Source organism: Diabrotica virgifera, chromosome 2, assembly GCF_917563875.1.
Source record: "Diabrotica virgifera virgifera chromosome 2, PGI_DIABVI_V3a".
Classification (NCBI taxonomy): domain Eukaryota; kingdom Metazoa; phylum Arthropoda; class Insecta; order Coleoptera; family Chrysomelidae; genus Diabrotica; species Diabrotica virgifera.
Window position 1 is genome coordinate 250,200,425 of NC_065444.1, and position 27,543 is coordinate 250,227,967.

A 27,543-nucleotide genomic window follows, 5' to 3' on the forward strand; every position below is an offset into this window, starting at 1 on the left:
TTTTTGAATCGATTTAGCTGAAAATTGGTACACACACTAAGTAAAACATTTAAAAGGGTATGACGTAGAGCTGTACCCAAAGTTTTCCCAAAAAAATTTCGGACAAGAGGGAAAATTTTAGAAAAATTGTGATTTGATATTTGCGTACATACTCCTTGAACAACGACAAACATCGCTCTGTAGTTTTTTTTCTCGAAATAAAAAAAAATTTCCGACACAAGTATCAGGTTATAAGTAGTAATATTCCAAATCAAAAAATCTAAGTGTCCGACAAAAATATTGGGGCAAATCCAAAGTCGGACAAAAAATTTAATTTTTATTGATAAACTATACTTTTAAATTATGCTGGGTTCGTGTACCCCTTATCTTTACAACCATTTTTCCGACAAAGGTAGTAAGTTACAAGTAATTAGATTCTTAAACAAAAAATGTAATTGTTTGACAAAAATCTTGGGGCAAACGAACAGAAAACTTAATTTTTAAGGCTATCGACGAGAAAGTAATATCAAAAAATTTTAAAAGAGTTTTCTCGGTTATTTTTGAATCGATTTAGCTCAAAATTGGTACACACACTAAGTAAAACATTTAAAAGGGTATGACGTAGAGATGTACCCAAAATTTTCTTAAAAAATTTTCTGACAAGAGGGAAAATTTTAGAAAAATTGTGATCTGATATTTGCTTATATACTCCTTGAACAACGACAAACATCGTTCTGTAGTTTTTTTTTCCAATGAAAAAAAATTTCCGACACAAGTATCAGGTTATAAGTAGTTATATTCTAAATCAAAAAATCTAAGTGTCCGACAAAAATATTGGGTCAAATCCAAAGTCGGACAAAAAATTTAATTTTTATTAATAAACTTTTTTCTCCAATTAAAAAAAAATTTCCGACACAAGTATCAGGTTATAAGCAGCTATATTCTAAATCAAAAAATCTAAGTGTCCGACAAGAATATTGGGTCAAATCCAAAGTCGGAAAAAAAATTTAATTTTTATTAATAAACTGTCTTTTAAAAAATACTGGGTTCGTGCAACCCTTACCTTTAAAACCATTTTTCCGACAACATTAGTAGGTTATAAGTAATTATATTCTTAATCAAAAAATCAAAGTGTCGGACAAAAATATTGGGGCAATTCGACGGTCGGACAAAAAATGTAATTTTTATTAGTAAACTATACTTTCAAATTATGCTGGGTTCGTGCATCCCTTATCTTTACAACCATTTTTCCGACAAAAGTAGTAGGTTACAAGTAATTATATTCTTAAACAAAAAATGTAATTGTCTGACAAAAATGTTGGGGCAAACGAACAGAAAACTTAATTCTTTTAGGCTATCGACGGGGAGGTATTATCAAAAAAAAATTTTAAAACAGTGTTTCTCGGTTACTTTTGAATCGATTTAGCTGAAAATTGGTACACACACTAAGTAAAGCATTTAAAAGGGTATGACGTGGGTCGGAACCCAAAATTTTCTAAAAAAATTTTCCGACAAGAGGGAAAATTTTAAAAAAATTGTGATCTGATAATTTGTGTACATACTCCTTGAACAACGACAAACATCGTTCTGTATTTTTTTCTCGTATTAAAAAAAAATTTCAGCACATGTATCAGGTTATAAGTAGTTATATTCCAAATCAAAAAATCTAAGTGCCCGACATAAATAGTGGGGCACATCCAAAGTCGGACAAAAAATTTAATTTTTATTAATAAACTATACTTTTAAATTATTCTGGGTTCGTGCATCCCTTATCTTTACAACCATTTTTCCGATAAAAGTAGTAGGATACAAGTAATTATACTCTTAAACAAAAAATGTAGTTGTCTGACAAAAATGTTGGGGCAAACGAACAGGAAACTTAATTCTTTTGGGCTATGGACGAGGAGGTATTATCCAAAAATATTTTAAAACAGTTTTTCTCGGTTATTTTTGAATCCATTTAGCTGAAAATTGGTACACACACTAAGTAAAACATTTAAAAGGGTATGACGTAGAGCTGTACCCAAAATTTTCCCAAAACAATTTCGGACAAGACGGAAAATTTTAGAAAAATTGTGATCTGATATTTGCGTACATACTCCTTGAACAACGACAAACATCGCTCTGTAGTTTTTTTCTCGAAATAAAAAAAAATTTCCGACACAAGTATCAGGTTATAAGTAGTTATATTCCAAATCAAAAAATCTAAGTGTCCGACAAAAATATTGGGGCAAATCCAAAGTCGGACAAAAAATTTAATTTTTATTAATAAACTGTCTTTTAAAAAATACTGGGTTCGTGCAACCCTTACCTTTAAAACCATTTTTCCGACAACATTAGTAGGTTATAAGTAATTATATTCTTAATCAAAAAATCAAAGTGTCGGACAAAAATATTGGGGCAACTCGACAGTCGGACAAAAAATTTAATTTTTATTAGTAAATTATACTTTCAAATTATGCTGGGTTCGTGCATCCCTTATCTTTACAACCATTTTTCCGACAAAAGTAGTAGGTTACAAGTAATTATATTCTTAAACAAAAAATGTAATTGTCTGACAAAAATGTTTGGGCAAACGAACAGAAAACTTAATTCTTTTAGGCTATCGACGAGGAGGTATTATCAAAAAAAAAATTTAAAACAGTGTTTCTCGGTTACTTTTCAATCGATTTAGCTGAAAAGTGGTACACACACTAAGTAAAGCATTTAAAAGGGTATGACGTAGATCGGAACCCAAAATTTTCTTAAAAAATTTTCCGACAAGAGGGAAAATTTTAGAAAAATTGTGATCTGATAATTTGTGTACATACTCCTTGAACAACGACAAACATCGTTCTGTATTTTTTTCTCGAACTGAAAAAAAATTTCAGCCCATGTATCAGGTTATAAGTAGTTATATTCCAAATCAAAAAATCTAAGTGCCCGACATAAATAGTGGGGCACATCCAAAGTCGGACAAAAAATTTAATTTTTATTAATAAACTATACTGTTAAACTATTCTGGGTTCGTGCATCCCTTATCTTTACAACCATTTTTCCGACAATAGTAGTAGGATACAAGTAATTATACTCTTAAACAAAAAATGTAATTGTCTGACAAAAATGTTGGGGCAAACGAACAGGAAACTTAATTCTTTTAGGCTATGGACGAGGAGGTATTATCCAAAAATATTTTAAAACAGTTTTTCTCGGTTATTTTTGAATCGACTTAGCTGAAAATTGGTACACACACTAAGTAAAACATTTAAAAGGGTATGGCGTAGAGCTGTACCCAAAATTTTCCCAAAAAAATTTCGGACAAGAGTTAAAATTTTAGAAAAATTGTGATCTGATATTTGCGTACATACTCCTTGAACAACGACAAACATGGTTCTGTAGTTTTTTTTCTCGAAATAAAAAAAAATTTCCGATATAAGTATCAAGTTATAAGTAGTTATATTCCAAATCAAAAAATCTAAGTGTCCGACAAAAATATTGGAGCAAATCCAAAGTCGGACAAAAAATTTAATTTTTATTGATAAACTATACTTTTAAATTATGCTGGGTTCGTGTATACCTTATCTTTACAACCATTTTTCCGACAAAGGTAGTAAGTTACAAGTAATTAGATTCTTAAACAAAAAATGTAATTGTCTGACAAAAATGTTGGGGCAAACGAACAGAAAACTTAATTCTTTTAGGCTATCGACGAGAAGGTATTATCAAAAAAATTTTTAAAACAGTTTTCTCGGTTATTTTTGAATCGATTTAGCTCAAAATTGGTACACACACTAAGTAAAACATTTAAAAGGGTATGACGTAGAGCTGTACCCAAAATTTTCCCAAAAAAATTTCCGACAAGAGGGAAAATTTTAGAAAAATTGTGATCTGATAATTTGTGTACATACTCCTTGAACAACGACAAACATCGTTCTCTATTTTTTTCTGGAATTAAAAAAAAATTTCAGCACATGTATCAGGTTTTAAGTAGTTATATTAAAAAATCAAAAAATCTAAGTGTCCGACATAAATAGTGGGGCAAATCCAAAATCGGACAAAAAATTTAATTTTTATTAATAAACTATACTTTTAAACTATTCTGGGTTCGGGCATCCCTTATCTTTACAACCATTTTTCCGACAAAAGTAGTAAGTTACAAGTAATTATACTCTTGAACAAAAAATGTAATTGTCTGACAAAAATGTTGGGGCAAACGAACAGGAAACTTAATTCTTTTAGGCTATGGACGAGGAGGTATTATCCAAAAATATTTTAAAACAGTTTTCTCGGTAATTTTTGAATCGATTTAGCTGAAAATTGGTACAAACACTAAGTAAAACATTTAAAAGGGTATGACGTAGAGCTGTACCCAAAATTTTCCCAAAAAAATTTCCGACAAGAGGGAAAATTTTAGAAAAATTGTGATATGATATTTGCGTACATACTCTTTGAACAACGACAAACATGGTTCTGTAGTTTTTTTTTCTCGAAATAAAAAAAATTTCCGACACAAGTATCAGGTTATAAGTAGTTATATTACAAATAAAAAAATCTAAGTGTCCGACAAAAATATTGGGGCAAATCCAAATTCGTACAAAAAATTTAATTTTTATTGATAAACTATACTTTTAAACTATGCTGGGTTCGTGTATCCCTTATCTTTACCACCATTTTTCCGACAAAAGTAGTAAGTTACAAGTAATTATACTCTTAAACAAAAAATGTAATTGTCTGACAAAAATCTTGGGGCAAACGAACAGAAAACTTAATTCTTTTAGGCTATCGACGAGAAGGTATTATCAAAAAAATTTTTAAAACAGTTTTCTTGGTTATTTTTGAATCGATTTAGCTCAAAATTGGTACACACACTAAGTAAAACATTTAAAATGGTAGACGCAGACTTGTACTCAAAATTTTTCCAAAAAAATTTCCGACAAGAGGGAAAATTTTAGAAAAATTGTGATCTGATATTTGCGTACATACTCCTTGAACAACGACAAACATAGTTCTGTAGTTTTTTTTCTCGAAATAAAAAAAATTTCCGACACAAATCGGGTTATAAGTAGTTTTATTCCAAATCAAAAAATCTAAGTGTCGGACAAAAATATTGGGGCAAATCCAAAGTCGGACAAAAAATTTAATGTTTATTAATAAACTATACTTTTAAATTATGCTGGGTTCGTGCATCCCTTATATTTACAACCATTTTTCCGACAAAGTAGTAAGTTACAACTAATTATATTCTTAACCAAAACATGTAACTGTCTGACAAAAATGTTGGGGCAAACGAACAGAAAACTTCATTATTTTAGGCTATCGACGAGGAGGTATTATCAAAAAAAATTTTAAAACAGTTTTTCTCGGTTATTTTTAGATCGATTTAGCTGAAAATTGTTACACACATTAAGTAAAAAATTTAAAAGGGTATGACTTGGAGAATGGAGAAGAAGACACAATGATGAACTCCAGACAATATACGGAGATGAAAACATAGTACGCTACATTAAATCAAACAGAATACGATGGGCGGGTCACGTACTAAGATCAAGTGACGAAAGACTTCTAAACGCCACATTCTGGGAAAGGCCCGATGGAAAAACGTCAGTTGGTCGCCCAAGAAAGAGATGGAAGGACGCAGTAGCCAGCGATCTACGCAAAATGGGAGTACAGCAATAGGAAATAGCTGCTCAGGACCGACAACAATGGAGGGAAATAGTAAACGCGGCCAAGACTCACATAGAGTTGTAGAGCCAAATGATGATGATGATGATGATGACTTAGAGTTGTACCCAAAATTAATTTTGGGTATTAACTACAGTTACATTGTTAACTACATTTTTTAACTACAGTTAAGAATTTAATATTCACCATTGGCGCGCATACGGGTAATATGAGCCGAAAAATACGTAATTTAATATGAAGTCAAAAATGTATAAAAATGAATTTTTTTTTAAATTGTACCAAAACGCCCCATTATTTTTCTCCGACAAGTGATCCAATATGCATTACACATGTAAAAAAACAGTACAAAATAAAAATAACATCTGTGGTAATAAATAAAAAATTTTCAGGAAATTGACATTTTCAGCGCGTCCGACTGCGCATATGCCCCGTGAAAATTGTCCGACAAGGTTACCACATTATTGTAAAAAGGTTTTATGGTAGATTTCGTTAAAATTAGCTATGTGGTAATAAATTTATTATTTTCATAAATTTTAAGTTATTTTTCGGGTGTAACTACAATGATATTATGCTAAACATGATGGTGTATCGCATATTTAAAATGCGTTTATCTCGAAAACGGTTGAGTTTAGGAAGATGAAAGAAGTATACCTTTTTTAAGTAAAACTAATAGGAAAATAAAAATTTTAATGTCAAAATTATACAGAGTGAGGGATAAAAAAAATTGAACGTAATAAATGAGTGCTGAAAGGCATATGTGGCGCCCTCTGGGCAATGCATAATTTTTGGTAAGGAATATAGATTTCTCGACCCAAGAAACCCCCAGATATAAAATTTCATGTTGTTATCTCATACCTATCAGGAAATATTCAATAATAAATAAAAAAAAAAGTTTAACTTTGACACCCTGTATCTCGGCTATTATAAACTTTGTACTAAGGTAAGTTAGCTTAAATCGGCCTATTTTAACCTCAGGGACCTGAGGTTAAGCTATGGCCCATTCTTTACCAAACACCCTGTATGCATAAAAATTACTTTTTATTTTAATTGTACCAAAACGCCCCATTATTTTTGTCCGACAAGTGATCCAATATGCATTACACATGTAAAAGAACAGTACAAAATAAAAATGACATCTGTGGTAATAACTAAAAAATTTTCAGGAAATTGACATCTTCGGCGCGTCCGACTGCGCATATGCCCCGTGAAAATTGTCCGACAAGGTTACCACATTATTGTAAAAAGGTTTTATGATAGATACCGTTAAAATTATCGATGTGGTAATAAATTTATTATTTTCATAAATTTGACATATTTAGCGTGTCCGACGCGTCATATGCCCCAATATTTTTGTCCGACAAAATTGTTTTCGTTGTTTATATGATAAAATCCATTGATTAAAATAGAATGACCAACGTGGTAATAAATTTTTTTCTTGCATAAAATTGACAACTTCGTCACCGCTTGACAGACAAACGCCCCACTACCATAATGCGCCAAGCTCAAAATTTGTCCGACTCCACCCAAATAACAAGTACAAAAAGTTTCAACGGTGTGGTCATAAATAATAATTGTATATGCGGGCCCAAGGCCTATAAAGGACGATGCCAGGAATAACTTATACTAAAATGTGACCAAAAATATTGTGAGCTTTTTTTTTAATTGCGATTTTCATTTGTTAAATTTGCAATTTTTAAAGATTTTTAATTTTGCAGCTTAGGATATTGATTTTAGAGAAAAACTTTTTCATAGAAAGTTGTAGTAAATTAAAAAACCTACAATTTGAGCTATCGTAAGTATAATTTCGTTTATTGGTTATTGCAAAACAGCTTGCGAAAAGTCCAAAATGGCCGTTTTTTACAATTGCGTTATTTATTGTACAAATATTTTTTTTTATTTTTTAAAGCTTTAAAATGAAGATCTTTCAATTCCAAACATAAAAAAAATTGTAAAGCCGGATTAACGAATTTGTTGCTTAGATATTATAAATTGTTTATCCCATGAGGTCAAATGTCGAAGGCTATAACTTTTTGAAAAAAAAATCGTAAAGAGTTTGTGAAACATCCAATCTCCTTCTAAAGAGTTATATTTTCATATTCTGATGTAAATAAATGCGTAAAATATTTTTAAACCTCTAATTTTTGGTTTTGAAAATAAGGGGGCAAATTTCGTTAAAAACATTTAGAGTTGAAGCGTCCCAGTACATCCTATATGTTTTTAACTTACAGATTATTGTTGCTGAAGAGGAAACGAAGATTTATAAAAAAATAAAAAATTTCTACGACCAACTGAAGCCGAGCTAAATGTTGGGTTTGAAAATAAGGGGGCAAATTTCGTTATAAACATTTAGAGCTGAAGCGGCCCTGTACATCCTATGAGTTTCCAACTTACAGATTATTGTTGCTGAATATGAAGCGAAGATTTATAAGAAAATAAAAAAAATTTACAACCAACTGAAGCCGAGATAATTGTTTATTTTTTCTTACATCGTAGTGCCTTTATTCATAACAATTAAGAAATTATTTTACAGTCATTGACTAAGGAAAGACTTATATTATCTTAAAATAAAAATTATTATTACTTAAATTACATTTAATTATTAAAAATTATTTTTAAAATCGGTGCTTTTGCGAGCGGCCGAATTTTGCAAATCGTCCGGCTCGCTTCAAATCCGCGCGCTCGGAAAATTTTTACTTATCTTGTATTAAATTTTGACCGAAAACAATTTAATAATATTACCATTATAATATACAGTATATTTACCACTGTATTTGTTTTTCTTGATAAAATTTTATATGTGAAATCTCAATTCTGAAGAAATAATATTACAAAAATGATACATATATTATGAAATATATAACTATATTTTAAATTTTTTCATTGTTATATAAATATAATAATAATAATGTTACTTTTTATTATACAATATAAAACTTTTTCTTCTTGTAGTGACTATCCGTTTTGGATGTTGGCGACCATCATGGCAATTTGGCAAACCCCATTTGGAAACTGAGAACCAGGAAGGCAAAGGATTACCTTGCTAGAAAATGTACTTACGTCGTTGAACACAACAACTACAAATCTTTTTAGAGCAGCAGTACCGATTTAGTGTGCAAGTACAGATTGCCATGATGGTCGCCAACGTCCAAAAGGGATAGTCACTACAAGAAGAAAAAGTTTTATATTGTATAATAAGAAGTAACATTATTATTATTATATTTATATAACAAAAAAAAATTAAAAATATAGTTATATATTTCATATATATGTATCATTTTTGTAATATTATTTCTTCAGAAATGAGATTTCACATATAAAAGTTTATCAAGAAAACAAATACAGTGGTAAATAGACTGTATATTATAATGGTAAAATTATTAAATTGTTTTCGGTCAAAATTTAATACAAGTTACGTAAAAATTTTCCGAGCGCGCGGATTTGAAGTGAGCCGGGCGATTTGCAAAATTCGGACGCTCGCAAAAGCACCGATTTAAAAAATAATTTTTAATAATTAAATGTAACTATATTTTATAATAATTTTTAATTTAAGATAATATAAGTCTTTCTTTAGTCAATGACCGTAAAATAATTTCTTAATTGTTATAAATAAAGGCACTACGATTTAAGAAAAAAGAAACAATTATCCCGGCTTCAGTTGGTTGTAGAACATTTTTATTTTTTTATAAATCTTCGTTTCGTCTTCAGCAACAATATTCTGTAAGTTAGAAACTCATAGGATGTACAGGGCCGCTTCAGCTCTAAATGTTTTTAACAAAATTTGCCCCCTTATTTTCAAGCCCAACATTTAGCTCGGCTTCAGTTGGTCTTAGAAATTTTTTATTTTTTTATAAATCTTCGTTTCGTCTTTAGCAACAATAACCTGTGAGTTAAAAACTCATAGGATGTACAGGGCCGCTTCAGCTGTAAATGTATATAACGAAATTTGCCCCCTTATTTTCAAACTCAAAAATTAGAAATTTAAAAATGTTTTAACGATTTATTTACATCAGAATATGAAAATATAACTCTTTAGAAGGAGATTGGATGTTTCAACAAGTCTCTACGATTTTTTTTCAAAAAGTTATAGCCTTCGACATTTCACCTCTTGGGATAAACAATTTATAATATCTAAGCAACAAATTCGTTAATCCGACCTTACAATTTTTTTTATGTTTGGAATTGAAAGATCTTCATTTTAAAGCTTTAAAAAATATAAGAAATTATTTGTACAATAAATAACGCAATTGTAAAAAACGGCCATTTTTGACCTTTCGCAGGCTGTTTTGCAATAACCAATAAACGAAATTAAACTTACCATAGCTCAAATTGTAGGTTTTTTAATTTACTACAATTTTCTATTAAAAAGTTTTTCCCTAGAATCAATATCCTAAGTTGCAAAATTAAAAATCATTAAAAATTGCGAATTTAACAAATGAAAATCGCAATAACAAAAAAAGCTCACAATATTTTTGGTCACATTTTAGTAGAAGTTATTCCTGGCATCGTCCTTTACAACACCTGATAGGTTTTAAAAATTCCTGAATTATATCCTGAAATCGACCTATTTTTCACCCACAGCCTGGAGTATTTCATTTTTTGTGTGTCTACTCTCATAATACGTCCAAAGCATTTATTTAATTCAAATTCAAATTCAAAGTCCATCCTGGAGATGGACTTTGCTGGAAAGCAGTTTTCTAACCTTTAGCTCATTTAAAATTGAATTATTTGTCCTGTGGTCGATCCATGGAATTCGAAACTTTTTCTCCCATAGAACATTTCAGTGGCTTTTATCTTTATTATATTTGCTTGTCTTACGATCTAAGATTCACAACACTATGTCAGTATTGGGAATTTTAAGCAGTGGATCATCCTAATTTTTTGAATTTGTAAAATTTGAGACTCCTTCCATATTTTGGCCATTTTTCTACGGTGACTTTTAATAGATCATGCATTTTATTTCTTCCTGTATCGACCCTGTGTTTGTGATCAATAATCCCAGATATAAGTATGAGCTCACAACCTCAAACCAGGCATTCCTTTATTATGCGTGGACGGTTGTTATGTAGTCTATTAACTAAACTTACCTGCATAGAAATCGGCCCACTTAAAAATTTGGTAATTTTTGATGTCTCATATTTCCTAAACCTGTTGGCCAATTTAAGTTATTTTTTGAACATGTTATAACCTGATTCTTTAACAATACCACCGTAATAATATTCTTGCTAAACAGGTAAATTTTCATTGTATACCGGGTGTACCAATCAAACTCTGTTTTTTTCTCAAAGTTCGCATCACCCTGTGGAATATTCTAGCATTTATAAAATACGGAAATTAAAACCCAACTATAGCCTCAGGTTTTCTTAATATTCTATTTTTTTATTCATTCGTTTATGTTGGATAATTCTTTCTTCTTCTTTCTCATAATCCTTAATAATTGTATAATTAAAAAGTTAAATACTTTAACAACTACACATGTTCTTCATCAATATACGGTGTTTCTAAATAAGTGCGACAAACTTTAAGGGATAATTCTGCATGAAAAAATAATGACAGTTGGCTTTATAAACGTATGTTCGCAAATGTTTCGTTTTCGAGATACGGGATGTTGCATTTCTTCTTACAAACTGACGATTTATTTTATTGCTTTAAAACCGGTTGAGATAGGCCAATGAAATTTGGTGGGTTTTAAGACGTAGTTATTGCATATTTTTTGACATACAATGAAAAATTTAATATTCACGATTAGCACGCATACGTGTAATATGACAGATCATATTACCCGTATGCACGCTAATAGTGAATATAAAATTCCTAATTTTATATCAAAAAATCCGCAAAAACTATTTCTTAAAACCTGCCAAATTTCATTTGCATATCTCAACTGGTTTTAAAGCAATAAATAAATCGTCAGTTTGTAAGAAAAAATTCAACATCCCGTATCTCGGATACGAAACATTTGCGGACATACGTTTATAAAGCCAACTGTCATTATTGTTTCATATAAAATTACGCCTTAAAGGTTGTTGCACTTATTGAAAAACACCGTGTATTGATGAAGAACATGTCTAGTTGTTAAAGTACCTAACTTTTTTATTACCCAACATAAACGAATGAATCAAAAAACATAATGTTAAGAAAACCTGAGGTTTCAGTGTTTTATAAATGCTACAATATACCACAGGGTGATGCGAACTTTTAGAAAAAAACACAGTTTGATTGGTACACCCGGTATACCATGAAAATTTACCTGTTTAGCGACAATATTATTCCAGTGGTATTTTTAAAGAATTAGGCTATAACATGTTCAAAAAATCACTTAAATCGGTCGACAGGTTTAGGAAACGTGAGATATCAAAAATGACCAAATTTTTAAGTGGGCCGATTTCTATGCACTTAAGTTTATTATAGGTAATCTTTGACTTTGAGATGCTTCACTGCAGATCACACATTTGATTTTCGTTTTTAACAAGTCGTATAAAATCAAAACTCTTATTGACTATATGCAAAAAGGCCTGTATCATCTGCAAGACGTAGGTTTCGATGATTTCGGCCATTTGTTGAGATACCCATCCTGTTCCCACTGTTTAAGTACTTTTCTCATAATATGCTCCCCATTCCTATATATTGAATAATTGTCGAGATAGTACACATACTTGTCTGACACCTTGTTCTGGATGGAATTCGTTTGAGAGTGTGTCAATCACTTAAAACTCTTCCAGTAGTGTGTCCGTATAATTTAGTTGTAAGTGAAATTAAGTGTTGTGGTACGTCTGCCTCTTTTAATATTGGCAATACGTGTTGCACATTGACCTTATGGAATGTTTTGCGAGTGTCTATAAAATTAATGTCTATTGGCATATTGCTATTCCCTAAATTGTTCTAGTACTTATCTTATGTTCAGAAGGTATTCTTGAGTACCTCTACCTTTGGTAAATCCAGTTTGCTCTTGGGATATTCCTTTTTTCTCTTTCCTTTTATGAGTTCTGCCGTCTCTGTAATTGATATTTCTATTTATTGCCAGAAATATGCGACATCATTGTTCAGATCTACTAGGTATTCTAGATCATTTTCTATTTTCTCGATGTTCTTCTATCCCCATGCTTCGTTCGTCTTAAGTTTTTGTGATTATTCTCAACCTGATTTTTGCTTTCATTAGTTAATGATCTGTCTGCCAGTATATTATCAATTGTAAACTGAGGTCTTCATATCATATAGAAGTTTTAGAATAATTTCGTTCCAAGCATAAACGCTATTTTAAATCACACTACGATATTATATCAGTAATACACACAAAATCTTATTAAAATACATAAAGTGCTAACTGAAGCGTTAGCTGAAATCTCCCTTCATATTCTAAGACGTGCTCTGAACGGTCAGATAGCAGCTTAAATGGTCAACGTTCGATGTAAATACCCCCTAATCTCCTACATTCAATTTCATCCGTACGGATTTTATTTGCCTCGGTTTAGAATCTGTCTCTCTAATAGCCTTTATATTCTAAATGCTCTTACGACGATTCCAGACATACATATGTATAAGTTTTAGTCACGGTAATGGAGGAGCTAACCTCTCGTAATGGGTGTAATTAACGCTAAGTGCTTGGTACACACAAGGAAACAAGAAAAAACAGTTAAAAGGGGAAATTTTGAAATAAATTTCAATGATTTTATATATATTATCTGTAATGAATTTCGTTCTGCGATGATAATCGTCCACATAGAATAACTCAGAGTAAATAAAATTACATACAATATACAGTATACGCTCTGAGCTTCGCTGGTGTTGCTCCTAGCGGATTAGTAATGCAACTTTCACCGGTAATTTTTAAATTTATTATTTAATTGTTATCGCTTAATATTTACAACGCAAAAAAGTAATTAAATTGTAATCGATTTTTTAAAGATTTTGCTAATCATTTTAACGTTCTATTAATGAAATATTAACCCTTAAGTACTAACACTCCGTCTCTCAGACGGCATCGCTTGTCGAAAGTGCCGAAAGTGTTCTCCTAGAAAATTTTAAAGGTCGCCCATTTATGACTTTTCAAGTTGGGTTGTTCTTTAGTAGTATTGAATTCGGCAATTTGCTGCAGGTTGTTATTCGAAAGATATTTAGGCTCAAAGTGTGATTTCCGTCTAATAGACGGGGCGTTAGTGTTTGTGCCCAGTTCGTTATTACACATAATGTGCTCCAGTTCGTAAAAAAACATCAAATAAGGGAATAAACACCCTAAGGACACTCTTTTGAAATGGTTTCATGAGGTAGAATACGACATAAGGAAGTTAAATAATTTTGTGATGAAAATGTTGCCACTGACTACCATTGCTACACTGTACTAACTATAGTACCTGTCAGTTTTTTGTTTTAACATTTTTTACAAACCTTTTTATTTTCATTTTTTTTACTCTTTGTTTAACTCGATTATAAATTTTTATTAAGATTCTTTAATTTGTTTAATTTTTATTACACTTTTTTTCATGAGTAAAAGGGTGCACAAACAATCCTTCCCTTCTTGTTATAATGTTTTTTATTTTAATAAATACAGAAAAACTAGATTAATTACTGTGTTTTTTAGATAATCAATACTTTCAGTAAGTCATCGAGATATTTTTTTGCATTAAAATATTTAACAAAAACAAAAATTACCACTAAAATGTTAAACCCGTCTGTCAGGCGGTTAGTTAATGTTTACGCCATTGATTTAAGATGTTAGTACTTAAGGGTTAATTTTTTACTTCGGATACTTTCACAATGATCGTGTAGATGGCGCTTAGATTATAATTACATATTACGAAATATTAAAAAAAAAACTTAAATTCAGTATTTAAAACGTAAGTATATTTAAGGTAAAAATATACACCACAGCTTTGACCAACTAATATTATTTCCTATTAATGTTTTTAATTTCAATGTTTTAAATTAATCACTTTGACATTTATGTCAAATTTCCAGTAAAAGCTTACAGACTTGTCACTACTGGCGCTCGCGAATTTTTAATTATCCCCTCTACCTACGAGCTCATAGCGTATAGGAAAGAATATAACGTAAGTATGGACTTTAAATGGCAGTAACAAAGTGACACGTCTTTAAAACAATATAGAAGAATATATGGGAAGGCCGGGCCACCAAACCAGTTTGTTTTGTAGGTATTAGTCATGGGGGGGAGGGGGAAGGGGTATAACGGCCTTCTTTATTCAGATGGACTTACCCAAGATTTTTTATGTATTTTGACCCGTAAAACACGAATTTTTTGGGTAACAGTTGATCCGGATGTCGATAAGATTGTTATAAACAAAGAACTTGAGGAATTACATAGCAGCGTTCTCTCGCAAAACAAAACATTTTTTTGTATTGTTTAGGATATTCTAAACAAAAAATGTTCTTACAAGTTTTTTCGTGGGATGTACAGTTTTCGAGATAAACGCGGTTGAACTTTTAAAAAATCGAAAAATTGCAATTTTTGAACCCGAATAACTTTTGATTAAAAATAAAAAAGCAATTTTGCATACTGGATTTGAAAGTTCAAGTCAAATTATATCGGTTTTGATTATTTGCATTGCTAAAAATTTATTTTTTTATTTTTAAACAAAGCTATAAACACATAGTGTTTCCCGTGCCCAATACATGCGTTTTAATGCATGTTACGTAGAAACTGCCTCGCTTGCACTTGAATGTACTCTACCTACTCGTTCGATTTTAAATGAGAGATCATTAATAATATCACTCAAGCACCATGTGTTTATAGCTTTGATCAAAAATAAAAAAATTAATTTTTAGCGATGCAAATAATCAAAACCGATATAATTTGACTTGAATTTTCAAATGTGGTAAGCAGAATTGCTATTTTATTTTTTAATCAAAAGTTATGCGGGTTCAAAAATTGCAATTTTTCGATTTTTTGAAAGTTCAACCGCGTTTATCTCGAAAACGATGCATCCTACGAAAAAACATTTTTTGCTTAGAATGGCCCAAAAAATACAAAAAATATTTTGTTTTGCGAGAAATTGCTGTTATGTAATTCCTCAAATTCTTTGTTTATAACAATCTTATCGACATCCGGATCAACTGCTTCCCAAAAAATTCGTGTTCTACGGGTCACAATACATTAAAAAACTTGGGTAAGTCCATCTGAATAAAGGAGGCCGTTGTAACCCCACTGGCGACAGGACTATATGTTTCTGTAAGAATTTTTTGTAAACGAATATAATAAAATGACACATTATTTAAAAAAAAAACTTAAGTAAAAAATATTCACTATTTAGTTAACGTGAACTCAACTCCTTGCAGTTCATCATCATCTTCTTTATTGTATAAATTTGTTGTTTTCGTAGGTATAACCTGTATTTCTGACGGTGTAAAACTGACACAACTTCTTTTAAGATAACCTGATTGGGATGGATGCCTAATGCCATCTAAACTATCTGTTATAGTTGTTCCATTTTATCTTTACCCATGCGTCATGATTCATTTTTAAACAAATTAAATCAAAACATAAATTGAAACGTACCTCGATGTGTATAGTATATAGTATACAGTATAAACCATGTATATACATAATGTATATAAACATCGACGTACATTTCACTTTATGTTTTGACTTAATTTGTTTGAAAATGAATCGTGACGCATGGGCAAATTTAAAATGGAACAACTATACCAAGAGGTTCCTGCACTTCGTCTATATTAAATTTACTTTTGAAAACTGTCTTTCACAACTTGCATTTGAATGAGGTAAAGTGAACACAGACAATAAAAATACTCAAACTCGTAAATCGAGGATTACCGTGAAAATGTTTTATTTTACCCACTTAAAAATAAAATTCATCATTGATCTTCTGCATCGTTTATAGGTATTGAGGACTACCAATTTGGGGCAACTTTGACATTAGTGGTAAAATACTTTGACAACAAATTGTTAAGCTACTTTTATTTAGGTGTATCTTGCCTGTGACTGGATCTGCAAAATCATTCCTTCTTTAATTTTATACAATACAAGCTGTGATCAAGACACGCCTGCATCTTTCTTCTAAAAAATCCTCTTTCAATTTATTATTTAAATGGTGAATATTTTGCGTCAACCCAATTCTTAGATACATGTTATTCATGTCCACAATAATGTCGAAGTAACTTAAATGTTATGTGTACTCAGTGGTTCTATACGGAGTAGAAACGTGAACGTTGAAGGCGGAAACTCTATCAAAACTTCAGGCTTTTGGTTTGTGGTGGTACAGAAGGATCCTGAATATACCATGGACAGACAAAGTCACCAATGAAGAAGTGATAGATACGGAGAATGAACACAACCGTAGATTTGCTCAATGTCGTTAAGGGCTGTGAGCTGCAGTACTTGGACATATAATGATAAATCAAGACCGATACGAGCTACTCCAATGCATTTTGCAAGGTAAAATTAAACGAAAAAGGGCCTTAGGACGAAGAAGAATATCCTGGTTTGTTAACCTGAGAGCATGGTATAAAAAGAGCTCAACACAATTATTCCGTATAGCAACCAACAAAATCATCATAGCCAGAATGATCGCCAACATTCGGAACGGACAGGCAACCTGAGAAGAAGAACGTCGACAAATTTTGTAATATCTTGAAGATTAATTATTTCAACATTTCGCTGTTCGAGACGGTTTCCCAATAGCAAGACGATTAGTGGGAAGACCACAAAAACTATGGAACGACAACTTACTAGAGGCACATTGAAAAAACAGAGTCATGTCTATATAAAAAGAAGAAGAAGAACATTTCGCTCTAGAAATTTTTGTTTGGTAAAAAGTTTAGTAAAACCCATTCCAAAAATAGGAACAAAGGTCCCATTGGCAATCCGTCTGGCAACGCAGGAAGTTATTTGAAACAGTGACAAATTCTATCGGAAACATACGGGTTTCAGTGGAGGGGTAGGAGGATATTTAATACTTTATATCATACGTTATTTAGTCATTTCGAATACTTTCTCTCTCATACACCGACCAAAATACTGCGCATAGACGCCATTTCCCACCGAAACCTTTAGAACCTGTGCACTGTATTTCATGGTACATTGACAGTTTAGTTCTGACATCCTTCAAAATGCCATTTAATTTAGTTGTTATGTCCGTTATGCAAGGATACATTCTACGAACAAAGTAACCCAAAGGACCCAGAGATCTGTGGTGCCTGATGGTAAATCCAGGAATATTTTAAACATCACCTTAATTTTAATATAACCATGTAAAATTTTTATCACTATATATGTAAAATCTAAGGGTAAGAACAGAACAAGTGGGTCTCGGTGGAGGTGGAGGTGTAGGTCGCGGTCGATGTCGACATCCATGTAAAACAAACACATTGTAGTGAAGGAGGAGAACAGAGCAGGTAAGTCGCGGTGGAGGTTTAGCGCGATGCCATTCAGGAGGTTTACATCGATGCTTTTGAAAATAAAATGAGTTTGTTTTACATGGATGTCTACTGCGCGGCCAACAAGGATGCTTTCCTGTGATTGGTCCGTTCGAAGCCAAGTTGTCATTACCTGCGCTATCTGAGTAGTTGATACCTTTCATATAATCCCTGTTTTGTATTCAGTTTATTTTTTAATTTCTAAAGTAATTAAATTCAGTAAATTTTTGAAATATGAAGGTAGTCTGGGCTGATTATCGGAGAATAGGCCATTTTTGGGAAAAGTTATTTACCAGCAATTTTATTGCTGGAATCGAATCTAATGATTGTATATATTAATAATATAGGTATGCAAAGTGCGCAGATAGTGTGCTACTTTTTTTATAAACAAAATGGCGCCCGAAAATCGTGTTTTTTCAATTTTTGCTTTATAACTCCAAAGATTTTAACTTTACACCAAAAACACTCAAATAAAATTCACCGAAATTAAATTCTGCATAGAGACGTGTTTTTTTCGATTTACTTCGACGAAAACTTTCCCCGGAAAAAGCGGGTTTTTCCAACAAAATCTTTAATTTTCAACTAAACTTTTAGTTAAGTAATTGTTAATAAATAACTAAATAACTAGGTAATGTAAAAGCTTCTTTCATATAGATTATAATTCCAGAAGTCGATGGAAATTTAATGAACAGTTTAGCAACAATTGAATTGTTAATTAAAAATTTACGGTCGCTATAATAACGACAATAATTATGATGCATAAGAATAGCTATGATTTTTTCATACAAAGACACTATATCATCTAATGTACTTTACAGAATTGAAATTGGATAATTTAAGCGGCCTCAGGAATATTTTAAAATTATAAAGAATTTTTTGGCTTATAAACAAATAGAATATCTCGGGAAATATTAAACTAAATTAAATTATAAAAACAGTATTCGAAAAACAGCGGCAGGGCGCTTCTTTTAAAAGAAAAAACGTTTCATTACGATGAGTAGTTCCTGAGATACAACTGGTCAAAGTTGACCGGAATTTACGACAAAGATATAAACAATAGGATCATAATTTTCAAACCATTACCTTTTTATTTTTATCCTCTTTCTCCACACCAATTTTCATATCCTTAAAATACTCATAACATATATTATTATAATAAAAACTGTCGATAATACATGTGAAAATTGCCAAAAATAGCAAAATTCCAATCAAAAATTAGGTTGGAGAAAATGTAACCCTCAAAGTTCAAAATCGGTATACGTTAAAAAAATGCATTTTCTCGGCTTCCCATGGAGCAATTTCCTTCATTTTTTTTGTTCCCAATTAACTCGAGTAGAGCCATCGAACTAATGCGTTATTAAATGTCAAACTTGCTTTTGTTTTGTTATAATAAATTAATTTATTTATTATAACACAAAATTTTAATTTGTTTAAATAAAAATTGTTTAAATAATTATACAACTTTCAAATGAGTATATTTATGTTTTTAACCTTAAAAGGTACACTTGTAGTAAGTTTATCTAAAAAAAAAGCCTATAACTGGAAAAAATATGTAGTTTTCTGTTCTTATAAATAAATTAATCTATTATAACAAAACAAAACCAAGTTTGACATTTAATAACGCGTTAGTTCGATGGCTCTACTCCTTTATATTTAATTATAGGGAGTTATTAAGGAACAAAAAAAGAATGAAGGAAATTGCTCCATGGGAAGCCGAGAAAATGCATTTTTTAACGTATACCGATTTTGAACTTTGAGGGTTACATTTTCTCCAACCTAATTTTTGATTGGAATTTTGCTATTTTTGGCAATTTTCACACGTGTTATCGATAGTTTTTATTATAATAATATATGTTATGAGCATTTTAAGAATATGAAAATTGGTGTGGAGAAAGAGGACAAAAATAAAAAGGTGATGGTTTGAAAATTATGATCCTATTGTTTATATCTTTGCCGTAAATTCCGGTCAATTTTGACCGGTTGTATCTCAGGAACGACTCGTTATATTTAAACGATTTTTATTTTAGAAGAAGCGTCCTGCCGCTGTTTTTCGAATACCGTTTTCATAATTTCATTTAGTTTAATGTTTCCAGAGATATTCTATTTGTTTATAAGCCAAAAATTGTTTATAATTTTAAAATATTCCTGAAGCCGCTTAAATAGTCCAATTTCAATTCTGTAAAGTATATTAGATAGGTGTGTCTTTTTATGAAAAAATTATAGTTATTTTTATGCGTCGTTATTATTGTCGTTATTATAGCGACCGTAAATTTTTAATTAACAATTCAATTGTTGCTAAACTGTTCAATCAATTTCTATCGGCTTCTGGAATTATAGTCTATACGAAAAGGGCTTTTACATTACCAAGTTATTTAATTATCGATTAACAGTTACTTATCTAAAATTTTATTTGAAAATTAAAGATTTTTTGGAATAAGCCGCTTTTTCCGGGGAAAGTTGTTGACGAAGTGAATCGGGAAAAACACGTCTCTATGCAGAATTTAATTGCGGTGAATTTTTATTTGAGTGGTTTTGGTGTAAATTTAAAATCTTTGGAGTTATAGAGCAAAAATTGAAAAAAACACGATTTTCGGGCGCCATTTTATTTATAAAAAAAGTAGCACACTATCTGCGGACTTTGCATATTACTAATATATACAATCATAAGATTCGATTCCTGCAATAAAATTGCTGGTAAATAACTTTTCCTTGTATTTTGCTAATTAGCCCAGAGTAAGGAGGATCTGATTATTTACAGCTGACATTTCATCACTATCATCACTTGACTGACACACCATCGCAAAAGCACAGTCTTTTTGTTATTAAAATTTCATTAAACTACTTCACTTGATAGTGGTTATAGCTCGACTAACAGCGCAGGTGACCTCCTTGCTATGTGCTGTCGACATCGACCGCGACTCAACTAGTGGCATCCACCGCGACCTACACATCCACCTCGACCCACTTGTTCTATTCTTACTCTAAAGGGTTTTCACCAACATATTTTGGTGGCTCAAGGATTCCCTTTAACCTGTAAGTATAACCATCTTGCATATATTTAACCTTAGTCAAAATTTAACCTTACGTTTGCTTTCATTAATAATTACACTTTAATAAAAAAACAGACTTTCAGGACGACAGACTAGTAAAACACAGTTTAAAAACAAAGTAAATATATTCAAGATAATTATATATAGATTAAAATAAATAAAAATAAAATATAATTCTGCCTTCTGCAAAGAAAAAATAACATTATACTTATTATTGTCATTCGAACATAATAGAAATATTAAAACCATGATACTATAAATAACATAACTTTATTTATAGTATCATGATTAAAACGATAAAATACACCACACAATATATACAGGGTGTCCAGAAACTCTACCGACAAACGAAGACAGGAGATTCTTCAGATAATTTTAAGACAATTTAGCTCAATTCATCTAGTCCGAAAATGCTTCCTAAGGGAGCTAGAGCTCTTTGAAAATGGCGTCTTTTAATTAGTTTTTCTTAAATACCTCCAGAACGCTTCAATTTAGAAAAACGAAAATCGGTATGTATATTTATCTTCTAGAGATAAAGCAATTCCATCCATTGTGAGTTTCTAGTATCGATCATAGGCGTCCGATTTGGGTAGGGCAACGGTTATTTTATCACATAACTTTTTGTCTTTAACATTTAAGCATTTTTGACACTGGATTTTTAAATTGTGAGAAACCGATTTGAAAATTTTTCGTTTTTTGAATTTGAAAAAAATTTTCAAACAAAAACCAACTTAAAGCGAGATTAATTCGTTTTTTAAAGCGAGAGTAACTTTTAGTACTGGAATACCTCATAACTTAATAATCTAGAGTCAAAAATGCTTAAAAATTAAAGACAAAAATGTTATGCGATAAAATAACTTTTGACCTACCCAAAACGGACGCATATGACCCGTACTAGAAATTCGCAATTAATGAAATCTGTTCATATCTGAAATATAAATAAACGTACCAGTTTTCGGATTTCTAAATAGTTTTCCTTTGAAATTTTTCTTTAAATTCAAAAAAAGAAAAATTTTCAAATCGATTTTTCTACAAAACGGTGTATCCTATCGACTTAAATCAAGACTACCTTTTAGTTGTAGAATACATCACAATTTAATAATCTAGAGTCAAAAATGCTTAAAAGTTGTAGATAAAAAAGTTATGCGATTAAATAACTATTACCCTACCCAAAACGGACGCCTATGACCGGTACTATAAATTCGCAATGCATGGAATCGATTTACCTCTGGAAGATAAATATGTGTGCGAATTTTTGTTTTACTCGATAAAAGCATTCTGAAGTTATTTAAAAAAAAACTAATTACAAGACGCCATATTCAAAGAGCTCTAGCTCCCTTAGCAAGCATTTTCGGACTAGGTGGGGTTAAAATATTTTTAAATTATCTGAGGAATCTTTTGTCTTCGTTTGTCGGTAGAATTTCTGGACACACGGTATACAATAACTATCTCGCTACCCAGAATCAACATATCCACACATTCAGACCCAGACATCGCATTTCAATTCAATGCGATAACATTCAACAGCGACACACAGTCACCCGTCCATCGTTACTACCGCTCACTGCGACAAACGGTTTCGTGGAACGCCACGTTAATACTGTGGCGTCTACCTACGCATAGTAACACCTTAAATCCGGTGCAGCTCTGCTTTCGAGCCATTGCTAATTCAATACGTTAGCAACAACTGATTTTATGATTCTCCTGGCTCGTCTTAAATATGCCCTCGATGCCACCTCTCCTTCGGTTTTTCCCAGCACTGTTATGAAGAGGGGATGCGTCAACACGGATACTTCTACGGTGGTCTCTAGTCGACCGGCTCATCGCCCGCTACGGCATCATATCATTACAATACCACCCACGATTTATTATTTATAGACACAATACAAAAAAGTATTATAAAAATAATTATTTTTTAAATCAAACCGTCACTTTTAAAAACAAAAAGGAATTCCGATAACGGGAATCGAAAGCCAGGTATCCTAGCCACTAGATCATGTTGCATGTTAGGTAAGAAGATATAAATAATACTCTTGGCATGTAGGTTCTCGTGCAACAGTAACAAAATGACTATGACTCTTTGGAATAATAAAACTCAATGCATCCATGTAAAAGCTGTGTAATATTGCATTGTCATCGAGTTTTGAGCTATACTCAAAATTTCAGATCTCTACCTAGTCGGCAAGTATGTTTTAATTCTATTACAAAAATTTTCCCAGACAAAGAGACAAAGATCACGTGAAGTATATAAAACTGTTTTAAAAAGGTTATACTTATTTTACGTAAAAAGCACTGATGATGGAATCGTTATTTCGAGAACGTTCTTTGATGTAGCGCCTTCGGGATTTTAACAACATATACTAAGTATGATAAAATTGATCCAAATAATGGCATAACCCAGTCATCCAAAGTGAAAGTTATCCTCCAACACCAAATTGTTCTATATGGTCCACATAATGTTCAGAAAAAAGTCACACCATTTTGAGCGTCGGGTTTGGGAGGTGAGGGGGAGAAATCGGTAAATTCGTAGTTTTTTAGGTTTTTCGTCAATATTTCTAAAACTATGCGGTTTAGCATGAACTACCTTCTATAAAAAATGTTCTACATTAAATTTAAAATAAAAAAGGTCCTATGCATAATCCTAACATAATTAGAGCCATTGAAGAAAGTCAACGAAAAAACTGCCCAAAAAAGAAGAGAGATGAAAAAATAAGCCCAGAAACTAGAGAACTAATCAAAACGCGAAGTAAAATGAGAGGAAGCGAAAATACTGAAAAAAGTGCGTTAAGAGACATCAACAAGAAAGTGTCAAAGGAAATCAGAAAAGATCTAAGGAAGTATAATACTCAAAGCATCCAGAAAACCATAGAAGAAAATAAAAGTTTGAAAGTTTTACGAAGGAAATTGACCAACGGAATGCGAAATACATAAATTAAAAAATAAAAACAGCGAAATAACATCAAACAGAGAAGATTTACTAAATATCGTAGAAGAATTTTATTTGGAACTATATAGGAGTCAAAGACTGAATCAAAATAATCTGAGGGAAGCGGTTTCAAAGAAAATAATAAACCAAGGCTCCGAAATACTACCAGAGATAACCACTAGCGAAATCCATCAAGCACTGAGAAAAATGAAAAATGGAAAAGCACCAGGTGAAGATGGAGTCGTAATAGAGTCCATTAAAAACGGAGGCCACATTCTTATAGGTAAAATAAAAAATCTCTTCAACTTATGCCTTCATCAAAAGTCGATACCTGAAAAATGGAAAAACGCAGTAACAATACTTTTGCATAAGAAGGGAGATAAGACAGACTTAGAACATTATAGACCCATTAGCCTGCTAAACCACTTATACAAACTCTTTACAAAAGTAGTGACATCAAGAGTAGAAAAGAAGCTAGATTTTTACCAGCCAAAAGAACAAGCTGGATTTCTATCAAACTTTGGGACAAACGACCATCTGCAGGCAGTCAAGTTACTAATTGAGAAGTCAATAGAATATAATAAACCCCTTGTCCTAGCATTCGTGGATATTCATAAAGCCTTTGACACGATAGAGCTGGATAGCATTTTAGAAGCTCTAAATGAATGCCGCATTGACTACCGTTACAGTACACTCATCTATAATATTTATAAAGAGGCAACAATGAGTGTTAAGTTACATGATAAAACCAAACAAATAAGCATAGAACGCGGCGTAAGACAAGGCGACACACTCTCGCCAAAACTATTCATAACTGTTCTGGAATATGCCTTTAAGATGCTCAACTGGGACAATAAAGGGATCAAAATAGATGGAGAAAAGTTAAATCATCTTCGTTTTGCAGATGACATAGTCCTTATAACTGATGACCTAGGAGAAGTAAAGAAAATGCTAAATGAGTTAGACGCTATCTGCTGGAAAATAGGCCTGAAAATGAACTTTTCTAAAACTAAATTTATGACTAATCTGATTCCTAGCGGGCAGCTGATTATACGCGAACAAGAAGTAGAACTAGTGGAAAAGTACATTTACTTGGGTCATGAAATTAGAATTGGCGGAGATAACCAAACATGCGAAATAAAAAGAAGATTAACTCTTGCTTCGGCAGCCTACGGAGCTCTGAGAGACATATTTAGGAGCAGTATACCGATCGGTTTAAAAAAACAAGTGTTTGACCAATGTGTGCTACCGGTAATGACATATGGAGAAGAGACACGGACTCTAACCAAGGCAACAGCGTCGAAAATGCGGGTTGCTCAAAGGCGCATGGAAAGATCCATGCTGGGCGTAACTCTACGGGATAAAATAAGAAATGAAGATCTCAGACAAACAACCGGTATCGCAGATGTTGTAGAACGTATCACCAGGCTCAAATGGAACTGGGCAGGACACGTCGCCAGGCTGAAAGATTCAAGATGGGCACGAAAGCTGATGGAGTGGAGACCAAGAGAAGATAAACGAAGTAGAGGAAGGCCGCCTACACGATGGACAGATGATATCAGGCGGATTAGTAAAAACTGGCAAAAATCAGCACAAAACCGTGAAGTGTGGAAACAATTGGGGGAGACCTATGTCCAGCAGTGGACGTGAATTGGTTGGATGATGAAGATGATGATGATGATGCATAATCCTTTTAAAATGAACGGTTCCAAAGTTACGGAGGTAGAATAGTGTAATTGGTCCAAAAAAACGCCTAACCCAGACATCCAAAGTAAAAGTTTTCCTCCAACACCAAATTGTTCTATATGGTCCACATATTGTTCAGTAAAAAGTTACATCATTTTCAGCGTTTTTTTGGGGGGGGGGGGGAGAGATGGGATAGAAGTCGGTAAATTAGTATTTTTTTAATACTTTTTTTTTCGTCAATAGTTCTAAAACTATTCTTTAGCGTAAACAATGTTCTATTCAAAAATGTTCTAAGTAAAATTTAAAACAAAAAAGGTTGTATACATAATTGTTATAAAATTAACGGTTCCAGAGTTACGGAGTGGGAAAAGTGGAGGTTTTCGATACTTTTTATGTTATGTGGACAATTGATAATGATTTTGGGTGGTGAGGTTGACGTTTCTTCAAAGGCTTATCACTAACATACCATCGGCCACTGAAATAGCAAATTTTATTTACAAAAAAATTTCTTTCATCAGTAATAATATTATAAATTGCCCAGAAAATATATAAAGTATCGAAAACCTCCACTTTTCACCCTCCGTAACTCTGGAATCGTTGATTTTGTAACAATTACTTATTGGACCTTTTTTGTTTTAAATTGTATGTAGAAAATTTGAGTATAGAACATAATTTACGCTAAAGCATAGTTTTAGAAATATTGACGAAAAACCTAAAACAACTATTAATTTACCGACTTCTCCCCCATCTCCTCCCAAACCGGACGCTCAAATTGGTGTAACTTTTTACTGAACAATATGTGGACCATATATAGAACAATTTTGTGTTGGAGGAAAACTTTTACTTTGGATGTCTTGGTTAGGCCTTTCTTTTGGGCCAATTATAATATACTATCTCCGTAACCGTTCATTTAAAAGGATTATGCATAGGGCCTTTTTTATTTCAAATTTTATGAAGAATATTTTTGTATAGAAGTTTGTTCATGCTAAACTGCATAGTTTTAGAAATATTGACGCTTAAAAAACTACGAACTTACCGCTTTCTCTCTCCCCCCCCCCCCCAAACTCGACGATCAAAATGGTGTGACTATTTTCTGAACATTATGTGGACCATATAGAACAATTTGGTGTTGGAGGATAACTTTCACTTTGGATGTCTGGGTTTGGGTCTAGTTACACCATACTATACTTATTTAAAGGATTTTAGCAATATTTTACTGGTAATGCATCAGCATCCGAATTTAAAAAAAGAAAATTCTTTATCGTTTTTTAAACAAAATTCGAAATGTTAATGCTTTCTGAAAAATTCCATAACATGTACAGATAATTAACTAAAAATTTAATGACTAAAAACTTTATTCAGAAGGTATATTTACAAAGAAACTTCGATACTTTGTTGAATTCCCATGCGTGTCACACATTCTAAGAAATTTTGCATTAAAATTAGATCGAAAAGATGTAGCAGACTGTGAGCTTTTAAATTTTTTGATTCCTTCTTTTGGAATCCATATAAAGCTTTCCGATGTATATTTTAATCTTCTTATAATAAGTCAGTTCCAACAAGAGTTTTAAAGAATGCCCTCATTAAATTGATAAAAGAAAAAGAAAGTGTCGACTTCTCCAATGAATAGAAATAAATTACGCGTAGTTCGTTGGCGGAACAATGAAGAAAGCAGCTCCGAACTCTGCGAAGTAATAATGATTATTTTCAAAAACTTATAATATTATTACAAGTTCTAAGAAATATAAATAACAGGAAAGAAATACTCGTCATAGGAGATTTAAATTAATGAACGCGAAATTCCAAAAAACAGATTTAGAGAAAAATATTTTCTATCTCCCTCGAATCTTACCACAG

General features: G+C 31.9%; 1 protein-coding gene across 1 annotated transcript in view; it reads right to left on the reverse strand.

Annotated features, from left to right (window-relative positions):
• Positions 1 to 27,543, reverse strand: part of LOC114334869 (lachesin-like) — a 352,894-nt gene that overhangs the window by 146,798 nt on the left and 178,553 nt on the right. The window lies entirely within an intron of this gene.